This window comes from Pseudophryne corroboree, chromosome 9 (genome assembly GCF_028390025.1).
Source record: "Pseudophryne corroboree isolate aPseCor3 chromosome 9, aPseCor3.hap2, whole genome shotgun sequence".
NCBI lineage: Eukaryota > Metazoa > Chordata > Amphibia > Anura > Myobatrachidae > Pseudophryne > Pseudophryne corroboree.
Genome location: NC_086452.1, coordinates 189,841,265 through 189,852,881, shown reverse-complemented (window position 1 = coordinate 189,852,881; position 11,617 = coordinate 189,841,265).

Sequence of the window (11,617 nt, the reverse complement as noted above, 5' to 3'; positions counted from 1 at the left end):
AGCCAAAAGTTTGGCTGTACTAAACTTGGAAGCGTCATAATGGTTAGATGCGCACCAAACAAAGTAGGAATGCCAGACCCTATGGTAAATCCGAGCAGAGGCCGGTTTCCGGGCCCGCAACATAGTTTTAATGACCTCTTCAGAAAAACCCTTAGCTCTTAAGACGGAAGCTTCAAGAGCCACGCCGTCAAAGACAGCCGGGCTAGGTCCTGGTAGACACAGGAGCACTGAATGAGGAGGTCTGGGCGTTGTGGAAGTAGAAGTCGATGCTCTGACGATAGGCCTTGCAGGTCTGAGAACCAGTGCCGTTTGGGCCACGCCGCAGCTATGAGAAGCAGATTTCCTTTTTCTTGCTTGAATTTCCGAATTACCCTGGGCAGGAGTGACACCGGAGGGAACACGTACGGCAGCCGAAACCTCCACGGCACTGCCAGCGCATCCACGAATGCTGCTTGAGGATCCCTTGTCCTTGCTCCGAAGACCGGGACCTTGTGATTGTGTCGAGACGCCATCAGATCCACATCTGGAAGACCCCACCTTTCCAAGAGGAGTTGAAACACTTCTGGATGGAGGCCCCACTCGCCGGCATGCACGTCCTGACGACTGAGAAAGTCCGCTTCCCAATTCAGGACTCCCGGAATGAATATTGCCGATATTGCCGGTAGATGGCGTTCTGCCCAACGTAGAATCCGTGAGGCTTCCTTCATTGCCAAACGGCTTCGATTGCCACCTTGATGATTTATGTAAGCCACTGTGGTGGCGTTGTCCAACTGTACTTGAACAGGACGGTTCTGAATCAAATGCTGGGCTAGGTTCAACGCATTGAAGACCGCCTTGCAATTCCAGAATGTTGATCGAGAGGAGAGATTCCTCCTTGGTCCACCGACCCTGCAAGGAGTGCTGCTCCAGCACCGCGCCCCAACCTCTTAGACTGGCATCTGTCGTCAACAGGACCCAGTTGGATATCCAGAAGGGACGGCCTCTTCACAATTGTCGGTCCAGGAGCCACCAGAGCAGCGACAGACGGACCTCCGGAGTCATAGAGATCATGTGAGACCTGATCCGGTGAGGCAGGCCGTCCCACTTGGCTAGAATCAGCTTCTGGAGGGGGCGAGAACGGAATTGAGCATACTCCACCATGTCGAATGCTGACACCATGAGGCCCAGCACCTGCATTGCCGTATGTATCGACACTTGCGGACGAGAAAGGAAGCAATGAATCCTGTCCTGAAGTTACAGGACTTTCTCCTGAGACAAGAACAACCTCTGGTTGTGACTGTCCAACAGCGCTCCCAGATGCACCATGCTCTGAGCAGGGACCAGGGAGGATTTCTTTCAGTTGATGAGCCACCTGTGGGCTTGTAGAAACCGGACCATCATATCCAGATGATGCAGGAGAAGATCTGGGGAATTTGTCAGGATTAACAAGTCGTCCAGATACGGCAGTATCCTGACCCCTTGACGGCGGAGTACCACCGTCATGCCGCCATAACTTTGGTGAAGACTCGCGGAGCCGTTGTTAAACCAAAAGGTAACGCCCGAAACTGGTAATGGAGGTTGCCAATAGCGAGCCTCAGGTATTGTTGATGTGACACTGCTATAGGAATATGCAGGTAAGCATCCTGTATGTCCAGGGAGACCATGTAGTCCCCAGGTTCCAAGGCCAGAACTATAGAGCGAAGGGTTTCCATACGGAACTTGGAAACCTTCACAAATTTGTTCAGTGCTTTGAGGTTTAGAATGGGCCGGGAGGACCCATTCGGTTTCGGGACTAGAAACAGCGGAGAATAGTACCCCCGGCCCCTCTGAGCAAGAGGCACCTGTACTACGAGTCCTGTATCCAGGAGGGTCTGTACCACCGAAAGCAGAGTGTTTGCCTTTGTCTGGTCCGACGGGACGTCTGTCTGGCAAAATCGATGAGGGGGGCGGTTTTTGAAGGCTATGGCGTAACATCGAGTGGCGACTTCACGTACCCAGGCATCTGAAGTGGTCTTCAACCATTCCTGGGTATACCCTAGAAGCCGGCCCCCCACCATGGGATCCCCCAGGGGGAGGCCCGCCCCGTCTTGCGGCAGGCTTATCGGTCTTGGCTGCTGGCTGACGGGCAGCCCAGGCTCTTTTGGGCTTCGGCTTACCAGGTTTGGAAGTGCGGGACTGCTTATGGTACGCCTGACCTTTTGCTTTACCTGAAGGACGAAAGGGGCGAAAGGACGTGCCTTTGGCCTTCGACACAGAAGGAGCTGTATTAGTCAGACAGGCAGTTTTGGCAGTAGCCAAGTCAGCCACTATCTTATTTAAGTCCTCCCCAAACAGAATATCCCCCTTGAAAGGGAGTACCTCCAGGGTTTTTCTAGAGTCCAGATCCACAGACCAGGATCTCAGCCACAATATCCTGCGAGCCAGGACTGACGTAGTAGAGGCCTTGGCTGCTAGGATACCGGCATCAGAAGCCGCCTTTTTAATATAGCGAGAAGCTGTGACAATATATGACAAGCATTGTCTAGCATGGTCAGAGGAGATTTCAGCCTCTAACTCCAAGGCCCATGCTTCAAAAGCCTCTGCCGCCCATGCAGCTGCAATAGTGGGCCTTTGTGCAGCACCCGTGAGGGTGTAAATCGCTTTTAGACAACCCTCGACACGTTTATCCGTAGGCTCTTTTAGAGACGTGACGGTAGTGACAGGTAGAGCTGAGGAAACCACCATCCTAGCCACATGTGAGTCTACTGGAGGAGGCGTTTCCCAATTCTTAGAAAGCTCTGGCGCGAGGGGATAGCGAGCCAGCATCTTCTTTTGAGGCACAAACTTCGTACCCGGGTTTTGCCATGGTTCCTGACGTATATCCACTAGGTGGTCAGAGTGAGGTAAAACTTGTTTAATCACCTTCTGATGCTTGAACCTATCTGGTTTCTTAGGAGGAACGGATAGCTCGGTATCATCCGTAATCTACAGAATTAACTTAATAGCCTCCAAAAGATAAGGAAGATCCACATGTGAACTACCCTCCCCATCAGCCGTATCTGAGTCAGAACCTGTGGGGTCAGTGTATGTGCTGTCTTCATCAGACGAGGTGTCAGTGACAACAGTGGATTGTGAGGAGACGAGCGCTCGCTTAGAGGACCTCTTGGACTTAGGCGAGCGTTGGTCAGACTTTTTAGTAGTCAGGGACTGGTTCAACTTCTTTAATTGAGCAGATAAATCGTCCGCCCACGGCGGGTTAGCTGCAGGGGCCACATACGGTTGTACCGGCATTGGGGGCCCCTTAGGGGGTTTTAGTTTATGAACTAGCGTATGCAGAAGCGTGGAAAAAGCGGCCTATGGAGGGTCAGTATGTGCCTCCGTTGCCACAGTCCCACTGGGGGGCAAGGAGCCCCCAGAACCAGAGCCCACAGCTGCTATATTCTCCCCATATGTGCCTGTGGCTTCAGCAACACCAGCAGTGTTCCGCCCCAGAACCGTTACCCTCAGAAGCAGACATGATATAACTTGCAGTATGAGGTAACACAGTACAATTATTAGCAGCACTATATCCCTAAACCCAAACCCCTGCGCAGTGTAGTCAGCACCAGCAGAGATAAAGGAGAGACATGGTGACTAAATCACAGAGAAAAATACATAATACATTATATCTTTGTGAAAATCCTATATTAAATAACACCTGACGCACTAAGCCCCCTCAGGTTATAGAATATAGGGATAGCAAGTTGAGTGAAAGACACAAAATGGACACCACTCAGCTATCAATGCACACACAAATAGTCACAGTTTGTACAATGCAGAGAATAATACTGCACTGAACTAGCTTACACAGCTATATAGTCAATAGATATAAAACTACACAGTAAGAAACTGGATGTGTATCACAGGGTAATTGTACTATAAACCCCTGACTAAATGCACTCTTTCTTACTAACACTGACTAAAAAGGCAGGTAGAATACTTAAGTGTCATGTAAAGTCACAGCACTGACAACCAGGTGGCTTTACATAGGAGGATTTGCCCAAGCAGTCCCAGGAACAGTGAGCTGAGGAGTAATGGCGCCGCAGACACTGACAGGGAGTGAGGAAAGACAGAGATGCAGCTCCAGGGCGGGAACACTTGCTGGAATTGGCACCCTGGGGCTGGGGGAGGGGATTCAGGTCTAAGCCTTATCCCCCTTGCTGGCAAAACCACCGGGTACTGTGGGCGATATTAAAATCGGTTTTAAGAGAAAACCTGACCTGCGCCCATGCCCTGGTGATCTAGTGGGATCGCCTGTATCCACAGTGTCCACCGCCAGCGCGCACGGCCCACCTCCCACTGACAGCGCCGGATCGCGATAAAGACCGGGTCCCGCGAGCGGGACCCACTTACCACCTCCCGAAGCGCGGCCACGCGATCCTGGAGAGCCCCAGCCATATGTGCCTAACGTGAAGTAAACCGGCAACCAGGGCTCGGGAGTGTACAGCGCCGCTGGGGAGAGCTGGAGCTGCAGCAGAGAATGTCACAAGACATTTACCCCTGCTGCTGCCCTTGAAGTCTTCACTTTTTACCTCATAAAAAGCTTTTCTTAGGGCTGCTAGGAGCAGCCCCTCTGTTAAGTGCCTGCTTACTGCAGCACCAACTGACAAACTGAGCTCCTGTGCTAGGAGGCGGGGTGATATAGGAGGCGGCGCTGTGCATTCTGGGAACAGTCAAAGCTTTGAGACTGTTGGTGCCTCGGATCAAGATCCTACTCTGCACCCCCATTGTCCAGACTTGTGGAGCCCAGTGTACACCGCAGCAGAAATACCGTTATCAACGGTAAGTTCTTACCATAACGTATATTTAACTGTGTATTCTGTGAATTATCGTTAACCCGTTATGTATTTGAGAAACAAGTGATTAATTCTTACAAATAAGAAATGTTTGTATGTTTGCGTTCTCCGCTCCTGTTTAGTTTAAAAATAAAGCAGCCAGTATTTACCCTGCACAGAAACCATATAACCCACCCAAATCTAACTCTCTCTGCACATGTTATATCCATGGCTGGATTAACAATGGGGCGGATTGAGCTGCAGCTCCAGGCCCCCTATTGAAAATAGGCCCACAGGAGTGACAGCAGTGACAGGAAAAATCTCTGTCCTGTCAGACTGCCAGCGACCATCCTCTCTCCCGTGCATCTCCTCCGGCTCCAGCACTCTCTAGTGGTCTGACTCACCCCTCCACTGCCATGACTGGAGTTTGGCTCCGACCAAGTAGCCTAGGAAACAGCCTGCGGTCCGTGCAGCACTTCCTCATTCTACAAGCTCTGCCCCTGTGTGACGTCATGCAGGGGGTGGGGCCAGCTCTCGGCACTGCTGCAAGCCTGCATGCATGAGCTGTGAACCTGTGACTGACAACACAGGTACAGTAGCAGCCTCTGGTAAAACAATGCAAGGTAGTAAAACATGAAGTAGAGCAAGGGGTGAGGGAGAGAAAATAAATGAATGTGGGCTAGTAATGAGAAACAGAGTGGAGTGAGAAGAAAGAGTAAGGCTCCTGAAGCAGCAAAGAAAAGTAGGTAATAGAGAAAAAATGGCAGTTAAAGGTGCTCTATGTGAGAAAGGAAGTCACTTATGTGAGAGACAAGAAATAAAAACATGTGAGTAAGATATAGAGAAAAGAAAGGAAGAATAAAGTTTAAATAGAATAAAGTATAAAGACTAAAGGGGCTTCAAATAGCAGAGAGTGCAAAGAAAAGTTGGCACAGGGACCTCTGTGTGTTGTAATATAGAGGGATGAGGATCCTGCGTGCAGCGTAATACAGAGAGATAGGGACCTGCATATAGCGTAATATAGATTGATAGGGACCTTCATGGGGGGATCTCCCAACTGCCCATCCCCCCCCCCCCCCAACCCACCCGCGGTGGGACAGCGGGACAGACCGTGAAAAACTGGACTGTCCCGCCAAAATCGTGTCTTCATTCAGGGACCTGAGCCTGTCACTCACAGTCCCAAGCTCCGCCCCCAGGCTGTACGGGTAGCTGCTGCTGAAGCAGGAAGCCTGGTAAGTTTAATGGCTTCTTGTTTAGTGGAATCAATTAGTGTGTGTGTACTGTGTGTGTGTGTGTCTACTGTATGTGTGTGTGTGTGTGTGTGTGTGTGTGTGTGTGTGTGTACTTTATGGGGGTAATTCCAAGTTGATCGCTGCAGGATTTTTGATAGCAATTGGGCAAAACCATGTGCACTGCAGGGAGGCAGATATAACATGTGCAGAGAGAGTTAGATTTGGGTGGGTTATTTTATTTCTGTGCAGGGTAAATACTGGTTGCTTTATTTTTACACTGCAAATCAGATTGCAGATTGAACACACCCCACCCAAATCTAACTCTCTCTGCACATGTTATATCTGCCTCCCCTGCAGTGCACATGGTTTTGCCCAATTGCTAACAAAAATCCTGCTGCGATCAACCTGGAATTACCCCCTATGTGTGGTGTGTGTACTGTATGTGTGTGTATGTGGTGGTGGGTGAGTGTGTGTACTTTATTTGTGTGTGTGTGTATATATATATATATATATATATATATATATAATATACACACACACACACAAATGCAAAAGGTCCTCTGGAGTGGGGCTGTCGCTTCCCTCCTCACAATGTATAAGAACAAGGTGGCACTCAGTGGACTTGGTGAGAAAATAATGCTTAAGTGTGACAAAAATGCAACGTTTTAGCGCAGCGCAGGGCACTTTTTTCAAGGCTCTTCTCTGTTTGTTCTACAGTCCACTGAGTGCCACCTGGTTCTTATACGTCGTGAGGAGGGAAGCGACCCCACACCAGAGGACCTTTTGCATTTGTGTATTCTCCCACAAGGAAGGCACCATGGCAGCTGTATAGCATAACAGGAATGCCCACCAGTCCACGTGTATGTGTGTGTGTATATATATATATATATATATATATGTGTGTGTGTGTGTGTGTGTGTGTGTGTATACACATATATATATATATATATATATATATATATATATATATATATATATAAATCATACTTGCCTACCTGACCCTCTCCATGAGGGAGAAAATGCTCTGTTCCTGGACTTTCCTGGTAATGTATGATTGCCATCACCTGTGGTGAGCTAGTTAATGGATAAGAAAGGTGTTTCACCACAGGTGATGGCAATCATACATTACCGGGAAAGTCCTGGAACAGAGCATTTTCTCCCTCATGGAGAGGGGCAGGTAGGCAAGTATGTATATGATGTGTGTGTGTGTGTGTGTATGTATGTATATATATATATATATATATATATATATATATATATATTAGTGATGAGCGGGTTCGGTTCCTCGGAATCCGAACCCGCCCGAACTTCAGGTTTTTTTACACGGGGCCGAGCGACTCGGATCTTCCCGCCTTGCTCGGTTAACCCGAGCGCTCCCGAATGTCATCATCCCGCTGTCGGATTCTCGCGAGGCTCGGATTCTATCGCGAGACTCGGATTCTATATAAGGAGCCGCGCGTCGCCGCCATTTTCACACGTGCATTGAGATTGATAGGGAGAGGACGTGGCTGGCGTCCTCTCCGTTTAGACTAGAGTACTAGAGAGAGACACTAATTTTGGGGAGCATATTATTAGGAGGAGTACTACTTGCTGCTGATAGTGTGACCAGTGACCACCAGTTTAATTAATCCGTTCTCTGCCTGAAAAAAAACGATACACAGTGTGACACAGTCACATACCATATCTGTGCTCAGCCCAGTGTGCTGCATCATATGTAATACTGTATATCATTATTTATGATGAGCGGATTCGGTTTTACTCGGTTTTACTCGGTTTTACTCGGTTCTCAAAACGGCATCTTATTGGCTCACGGATGTCACGTGTTTTGGATAGCCAATAAGATGCCGTTTTGAGAACCGAGTAAAACCGAGTAAAACCGAACCTCGCTCATTATCTGACTGTGCTAAATGCTCACTGCTCACACAGCTTAATTGTGGGGGAGACTGGGGAGCAGTTATAGCAGGAGTACATATTTTAAGTACAGTGCACACTTTTGCTGCCAGAGTGCCACTGCCAGTGTGACTGACCAGTGACCACTGACCACCAGTATATTGTGATTGTCTGCTGACCACCAGTATATTGTGATTGTCTGCCTGAAAAAGTTAAACACTCGTCGTGTGGTGTTTTTATAAACGCATTCTGCAGACAGTGTCCAGCAGGTCCGTCATTACATAATATATACCTGTCCGGCTGCAGTACTAGTGTGATATATATATATATTTTAATTTTATCTCATTATCATCCAGTCTATATTAGCAGCAGACACAGTACGGTAGTCCACGGCTGTAGCTACCTCTGTGTCGGCAGTCGCTGGTCCATCCATAATTGTATACCACCTACCCGTGGTTTTTTTTTTCTTTTCTATCTTCTTGATACTAGTAGCTTACTTTAGGAGTCTGCAGTGCTGACAGACAGTGTCCAGCAGGTCCGTCATTACATAATATATACCTGTCCGGCTGCAGTACTAGTGTGATATATATATATATTTTATTTTTATCTCATTATCATCCAGTCTATATTAGCAGCAGACACAGTACGGTAGTCCACGGCTGTAGCTACCTCTGTGTCGGCACCAGTCGCTGGTCCATCCATAATTGTATACCACCTACCCGTGGTTTTTTTTTCTATCTTCTTGATACTAGTAGCTTACTTTAGGAGTCTGCAGTGCTGACAGACAGTGTCCAGCAGGTCCGTCATTACATAATATATATATATCTGTCCGGCTGCAGTACTAGTGTGATATATATATTTTAATTTTATCTCATTATCATCCAGTCTATATTAGCAGCAGACACAGTACGGTAGTCCACGGCTGTAGCTACCTCTGTGTCGGCAGTCGCTCGTCCATCCATAAGTATACTAGTATCCATCCATCTCCATTGTTTACCTGAGGTGCCTTTTAGTTGTGCCTATTAAAATATGGAGAACAAAAATGTTGAGGTTCCAAAAATAGGGAAAGATCAAGATCGACTTCCACCTCGTGCTGAAGCTGCTGCCACTAGTCATGGCCGAGACGATGAAATGCCAGCAACGTCGTCTGCCAAGGCCGATGCCCAATGTCATAGTACAGAGCATGTAAAATCCAAAACACCAAATATCAGTAAAAAAAGGACTCAAAAATCTAAAATAAAATTGTCGGAGGAGAAGCGTAAACTTGCCAATATGCCATTTACCACACGGAGTGGCAAGGAACGGCTGAGGCCCTGGCCTATGTTCATGGCTAGTGGTTCAGCTTCACATGAGGATGGAAGCACTCAGCCTCTCGCTAGAAAAATGAAAAGACTCAAGCTGGCAAAAGCACAGCAAAGAACTGTGCGTTCTTCGAAATCCCAAATCCACAAGGAGAGTCCAATTGTGTCGGTTGCGATGCCTGACCTTCCCAACACTGGACGTGAAGAGCATGCGCCTTCCACCATTTGCACGCCCCCTGCAAGTGCTGGAAGGAGCACCCGCAGTCCAGTTCCTGATAGTCAGATTGAAGATGTCAGTGTTGAAGTACACCAGGATGAGGAGGATATGGGTGTTGCTGGCGCTGGGGAGGAAATTGACCAGGAGGATTCTGATGGTGAGGTGGTTTGTTTAAGTCAGGCACCCGGGGAGACACCTGTTGTCCGTGGGAGGAATAGGGCCATTGACATGCCTGGTGAAAATACCAAAAAAATCAGCTCTTCGGTGTGGAAGTATTTCAACAGAAATGCGGACAACATTTGTCAAGCCGTGTGTTGCCTTTGTCAAGCTGTAATAAGTAGGGGTAAGGACGTTAACCACCTCGGAACATCCTCCCTTATACGTCACCTGCAGCGCATTCATAATAAGTCAGTGACAAGTTCAAAAACTTTGGGCGGAAGCAGTCCACTGACCAGTAAATCCCTTCCTCTTGTAACCAAGCTCACGCAAACCACCCCACCAACTCCCTCAGTGTCAATTTCCTCCTTCCCCAGGAATGCCAATAGTCCTGCAGGCCATGTCACTGGCAATTCTGATGAGTCCTCTCCTGCCTGGGATTCCTCCGATGCATCCTTGCGTGTAACGCCTACTGCTGCTGGCGCTGCTGTTGTTGCTGCTGGGAGTCGATGGTCATCCCAGAGGGGAAGTCGTAAGACCACTTTTACTACTTCCACCAAGCAATTAACTGTCCAACAGTCCTTTGCGAGGAAGATGAAATATCACAGCAGTCATCCTGCTGCAAAGCGGATAACTGAGGCCTTGGCATCCTGGGTGGTGAGAAACGTGGTTCCGGTATCCATCATTACTGCAGAGGCAACTAGAGACTTGTTGGAGGTACTGTGTCCCCGGTACCAAATACCATCTAGGTTCCATTTCTCTAGGCAGGCGATACCGAAAATGTACACAGACCTCAGAAAAAGAGTCACCAGTGTCCTAAAAAATGCAGCTGTACCCAATGTCCACTTAACCACGGACATGTGGACAAGTGGAGCAGGGCAGGGTCAGGACTATATGACTGTGACAGCCCACTGGGTAGATGTATGGACTCCCGCCGCAAGAACAGCAGCGGCGGCACCAGTAGCAGCATCTCGCAAACGCCAACTCTTTCCTAGGCAGGCTACGCTTTGTATCACCGGTTTCCAGAATACACACACAGCTGAAAACCTCTTACGGCAACTGAGGAAGATCATCGCGGAATGGCTTACCCCAATTGGACTCTCCTGTGGATTTGTGGCATCGGACAACGCCAGCAATATTGTGTGTGCATTAAATCTGGGCAAATTCCAACACGTCCCATGTTTTGCACATACCTTGAATTTGGTGGTGCAGAATTATTTAAAAAACGAGAGGGGCGTGCAAGAGATGCTGTCGGTGGCCAGAAGAATTGCGGGACACTTTCGGCGTACAGGCACCACGTACAGAAGACTGGAGCAACACCAAAAACGCCTGAACCTGCCCTGCCATCATCTGAAGCAAGAAGTGGTAACGAGGTGGAATTCAACCCTCTATATGCTTCAGAGGTTGGAGGAGCAGCAAAAGGCCATTCAAGCCTATACAACTGAGCACGATATAGGAGGTGGAATGCACCTGTCTCAAGCGCAGTGGAAAATGATTTCAACGTTGTGCAAGGTTCTGCAACCTTTTGAACTTGCCACACGTGAAGTCAGTTCAGACACTGCCAGCCTGAGTCAGGTCATTCCCCTCATCAGGCTTTTGCAGAATAAGCTGGAGACATTGAAGGAGGAGCGAACACAGAGCGATTCCGCTAGGCATGTGGGACTTGTGGATGGAGCCCTTAATTTGCTTAACAAGGATTCACGGGTGGTCAATCTGTTGAAATCAGAGCACTACATTTTGGCCACCGTGCTCGATCCTAGATTTAAAACCTACCTTGGATCTCTCTTTCCGGCAGACACAAGTCTGCTGGGGTTCAAAGACCTGCTGGTGAGAAAATTGTCAAGTCAAGCGGAACGCGACCTGTCAACATCTCCTCCTTCACATTCTCCCGCAACTGGGGGTGCAAGGAAAAGGCTCAGAATTCCGAGCCCACCCGCTGGCGGTGATGCAGGGCAGTCTGGAGCGACTGCTGATGCTGACATCTGGTCCGGACTGAAGGACCTGCCAACGATTACGGACATGTCGTCTACTGGCACTGCATATGATTCT